This window comes from Lathamus discolor, chromosome 4 (genome assembly GCF_037157495.1).
Source record: "Lathamus discolor isolate bLatDis1 chromosome 4, bLatDis1.hap1, whole genome shotgun sequence".
Taxonomy (NCBI): domain Eukaryota; kingdom Metazoa; phylum Chordata; class Aves; order Psittaciformes; family Psittacidae; genus Lathamus; species Lathamus discolor.
In genome coordinates, this window is record NC_088887.1 from 91,189,150 (window position 1) to 91,194,581 (window position 5,432).

Sequence of the window (5,432 nt, forward strand, 5' to 3'; positions counted from 1 at the left end):
AGGAGGAAGAGCTGCACTCGGGAAGAGAGAAGCTGGTGGTGGGAGAGCCGGCAGGCACAGCAGCTGCACCAGCCCCAGGGACAAGCACAGCAGCGTCATTGGAGAGTTCTGAAGGGTTCGAATGGCCTCTGGGTACCCTTGGGACCTGCCTGCTGGTTGTGATGGGGATCAGCATGTTGGCACACACACAGAGGGTGTTCTACCCACGACCATTTTGTCTGATCTCAGAAGTTAAGCAGAGTCAGGTTTGCTTCTTGTCTGGGGTTAGACCACAATATAGGAGGACCAAGAGATCTTCCCCAAGGCTGGACAGCCATGAGTGGCAGGGTGTGTGGGACAGTATGAGCGAGTATCTGGTCCACTGGGCCCGTCCAGTGCTTTGGAAGCGTCGGAGATGGAAGGCAGCTCTATGGAGTCCCCAGCAACAAGCTGCAGAAACTGCTGAAGGGGACAGTGAATTATTTTGAGCCTGGTGGGCCCATGGCACCTCAGGCCATCAGGGCAGAGATGCAACACAGAGATGGACTCATGACCGAGGGGTGGACTTAGCAATGGACACTACTGACCAGGTTATTCACGAGTGTGAACACTGCACACAGCCTCTCCTGCCCTGAGAGACTGTTACAAGAGATGGAGCCTGACATCATGGACCAGATGGACACAGCAGCTTTATAGGGACTGGTCCATGCACTGAGATAAGAGTGACGGTATACTGAAAATGTGGGATCTGAGCATGACATGAATGATATGGAATAAGGGGTGGATACTGTCCTGGGATCAGCAGTAGCAGTTATTTTTCTCCTTCTTAGGGGCTGGTGCAGAGCTGTGTTTTTGACTTTTGGCCTGGGAACAGTGCTGATAACGCCGATGTTTTCAGTTGCTGCTCGAATGTTTGGTCTGGCCAAGGACTTTCTGAGCCTCATGCTCTGCCAGGGAGGAGGGAAAGCTGGGAGGAAGCAGAGACAGGACACCTGACCCAAACTGACCAAAGAGGTATTCCATACCACAGCACATCATGCCCAGGATGTAATGGGGAGTTACCTGGAAGGGCTGGGGGACTGCAGGGTTGGACGAGGTATTGGTCGGTGCTCGGCTGGGGGGAGTGGGGTGAGTTATTGGTCGGCTGGTGTTGAGGTGTTGTATTCTTTCCTCTTGTTATTTCCTTTATCATTATTATTATTGGTGGTAGCAGTAGTGATTTGTGTTATACCTTAGTTACTAAACTGTTCTTATCTCAACCCGTGGGAGTTGCATTCTTTTCCATTCTCCTCTCCATCCCTCCAGGAGGAGGGGGGAGGGCAAGAAGGGGGGGGGGGGGGAGCAGGGTGTGAGTGAACGAGGTTTGTGGTTGGGTTTAAACCATGACAACAGAGGTATGACACATTGCATTTATTAATGAAGACAAACATAACTGATACCAGAAGTTAATCCAGTTGGATTTTTCTTATGTTTTTGTACCTTCCATTTCAAGGAAGTTCGCTCCAGAAGTCAGATGCTTTTACAGAAAGCCATTACAGAAATGAGGAAAAAGGAAATTGCTGTTGCCAGTCACGTTCATCTCTATCTTTATAAGTAGCATCTGCCTGAAATTACCTCTAATGAACAAGCTGTATTCTTAAATTTCTGAACAATCTGAAAAACTTTGATTTAGACATTTTTTCATTCAGAACTGGAGGGATTCAGTTTGAAAGATTGCCTGGATATTTCTCAAGGTAATTATCAGAGAATAACAAAACTCTTTCAAGAGGTGCTAAAAATCCAAGTAATCAACATAAGCACTTTGAAGAACATCCATCCGAGACAGCAACTTAGGTATTCTTAATGTGAATATCACTGAAGAATTAAGATCCCATTTTTACTGACTCCAGAAAGTCAGTTAATTCCCCTTCCTTCGAAGATGGAAAACTGCAGAACACTGTGTTGAGGCATGTGAGGCAAAAAATATGTATTTGCTTGAATAAAAGTGCATTCTGTCCAAATAAACATGATTGCCTCTTTCTTCTATGCCTGAAAACAGAATCATAGAATCACAGGGTAGTTAGGGTTGGAAAGGATCTTAAGATCATCTAGTTCCAACCCCCTTGCCATGGACAGGGACACCTCACACTAAACCATCTCACCCAAGGCTTCGTCCAACCTGGCCTAGAACACCACCAGTGACGGAGCATTCACAACTTCCTTGGGCAACCCATTCCTGTGCCTCACCACCCTCACAGTAAAGAATTTCCTCCTTATATCCAATCTAAACTTCCCCTGTTTAAGTTTTAACCAATTACCCCCTGTCCTGTCACTACAGTCCCTGAAAAAGAGTCCCTCCCCAGCATCATAATAAGCCCCCTTCAGATACTGGAAGGCTGGTATCAGGTCTCCACAGCCCCAACTTCCTCAGCCTATCTTCATACGGGAGGTGCTCCAGTCCCCTGATCATCCTCGTGGCCCTCCTCTGGACTTGCTCCAGCAGTTCCATGTCTTTTTTATGTTGAGGACACCAGAACTGCACACAATACTCCAGGTGAGGTCTCACAAGAGCAGAGTAGAGGGGCAGGATCACCTCCTTCGACCTGCTGGTCACGCTCCTTTTGATGCAGCCCAGGATACGGTTGGCTTTCTGGGCTGCGAGCGCACACTGCCGGCTCATGTTCATTTTCTCATCGACCAGCACCCCCAAGTCCTTCTCCGCAGGGCTGCTCTGAATCTCTTCTTTGCCCAATCTGTAGCCGTGCCTGGGATTGCTCCGACCCAGGTGTAGGACCTTGCACTTGTCATGGTTGAACTTCATAAGGTTGGCATCAGCCCACCTCACAAGCGTGTCAAGGTCCCTCTGGATGGCATCCCTTCCCTCCAGCATATCAACCGGACCACACAGCTTGATGTCATCGGCAAACTTGCTGAGGGCACACTCAATCCCACTGTCCATGTCACTGACACCAATCCCTGAGGGACACCATTCATTACCAGTCTCCAGCCGGACGTTGAGCCATTGATCGCAACTCTTTGCGTGTGGCCATCCAGCCAGTTCTTTATGCAGTGAGTGATCCGCCTATCAAATTGATATCTCTCCAATTTAGAGACAAGGATGTTGTGTGGGACAAACGCTTTGCACAAGTCCAGGTAGGTGATGTCAACTGCTCTACCCCTGTCCATTGGTTCCGTAGCCCCATCATAGAAGGCCACCAAACTGGTCAGGCAGGATTTCCCCTTAGTGAAGCCATGCTGGCTGTCACCAAGCACCTTGTTGTTTTTCATGTGCCTTAGCATGCCATCCAGGAGAATCTGCTCCAAGATCCTGCCAGGCACAGAGGTGAGACTGACTGGTCTGTAATTCCCCGGGTCTTCCATTTTCCACTTCTTGAAAATGGGGGTTATATTTCCCTTTTTCCAGTCGTCGGGAACTTCACCTGACTGCCATGATTTTCCAAATATGATGGCCAGTGGCTTAGCAACTTCATTTGCCAGCTCCTTCAGGACCTGTGGATGGATTTCATCAGGTTCCATGGGCTTGTGCGCGTTCAGGTTCTTAAGACAGTCTCGAACCAGATCCTCTCCTACAGTGCGCCCAAGGTCTTCATTCTCACAGTCCCTGCATCTGCCTTTCAAGACTTGGGTGCTGTTCATAGCCTTTGGAGTGAAGACCGAGGCAAAGAAGTCATTCAGAACCTCAGCCTTCTCCAAATCCTGTGTAGCCAGTTCTCCCGATAGGTTCTGGAGAGGGCTCATGTTGTCCCTAGTCTGCTTTTTGTTTGCTACGTACCTGTAGAATCCCTTCCCATTATCCTTAACATCCCTAGCCAAGTTTAATTCTAACTGGGCCTTAGCTTTCTTAACCTGGTCCCTAGCTTCCTGGACAACATCCCTGTACTCTACCCAGGCCGCCTGTCCTTGCTTCCACCTTTTCTAAGCCTTTTTTTTCCCTCGAAGTTTCCTCAGCAGCTCCTTATCCATCCCAGGAGGTCTCCTGGCCCTCCTGCTGCACTTCCTTCTAGCTGGGACGCAGCACTCTTGAGCTTGTAGCAGGTGATCCATGAATATCAACCAACAGTCTTGGGCTCCCCTGCCCTCTAGGGCTATATCCCATGGAACCTTACTCAGCAGGCTCCTGAAGAGACTGAAGTCTGCTCTCTTGCAGTCCAGGGCAGTGAGCTTGCTGCACGCTCTTCTCACTGTCCTGAGGATCTCAAATTTGACCATCTCGTGATCACTGCATCCAAGGCTGCCCTGGAGCATCACATTCTCAACGAACCCTTCCCTGTTGGTGAGCACAAGGTCAAGCATGGCACCTCTCCTTGTCGGCTCTTCTATTACTTGCAGAAACATGGGCTACCTAAGCTGTCACATTAATATGACTCAGCTATGAAGGGCAAAGGGATTTTTCTCCTTACATGCAGATTCAGTGGTATTCATTATGCAGCATTCAAGTGCTGTCACCCAAGGAATTTTAGGTCTGGATCCTTCAAAGGGATCCAGGATCACAATAATTTTTCATGTTTCCAATGTAACAGTGAATGATTAAGCAATTAAGAATTGTAGCTTTGCTGAAGATGCTTCCAAATAACTAGACATTAACCGCATGAGGAAAATAAGTTATGCAACCTTATAAAAGACTTTGCCATTATCCTAGCCCATCTGTTTCAGGTGTGTTAACAGGAACAGGCAAGATTCCTTTCCAGTTCCTGGAAACCATACTTTTTGGCAGCAGGCAATGCATACAGAAATACATATGTTTAGTCTTCTTAGATATTTATAATTATCCTAGTCTTTAATACATACTGACAGAGAATGGTTACTGATAACTAGAATGAACACCATTTCTCAACTTCCTATGTATCTGAGGCAGAAAAACAAAGGAATTTTGGTTTAGATGAAGCACTTCTGAATTACGTCTTTAAAAAGAAATTCTCAGACAGTGCTTCTCCTATGAAGACTAATTTTGAATATTATTTTGTAAGTAGAGATAAAATATTTCTGTATTTTATAAGCTGATATAGTGAATCTGTCAGCACTGATAATCAGTGACACTTTTTCACTGTGTTTTGAGCACAACAGACAGAAAGCTCATTTCAAATGCTTTATTAGAACACAAAAGCCACAAAGGCAAGGAGGAGCCACAAGACGACAATGCAGGAAACTGGCTTTTAGGGGCTGGGGGAAGAGTGAGGATTGTTTATTTTAGGAAAAAAGTTATATATTTTTTACTGCATTATAAGAATGCGAGCAGAAGTAGTCATACCCACCATCTGGAGCAGGGTATCTTCTAACACTGAAGCTGGTGAGCCAGCCTGTTTCAAAACATTGCCCAACAAGATCTCAAGAGCAGGTCCTTACACTGCTTATATGGCAGAGGACATGGACATACGATACAAGGACAGGAATAAAAATCATTCTACTTTGACTATCCTGGTACAGTCATAGTGTTTATATTACTGTAATCTGTT

The 5,432-nt window shown here is 46.7% G+C and overlaps 1 long non-coding RNA gene across 1 annotated transcript; it reads left to right on the plus strand.

Moving 5' to 3' along the window:
* Positions 1 to 400: 400 nt before the first annotated feature.
* LOC136012762 (uncharacterized) lies at positions 401 to 1,983 on the plus strand. The gene is made up of 2 exons (XR_010611945.1): positions 401 to 993; positions 1,472 to 1,983. It is a non-coding gene; the product is annotated as an uncharacterized LOC136012762 (long non-coding RNA).
* The last annotated feature ends 3,449 nt before the right edge of the window (positions 1,984 to 5,432 follow it).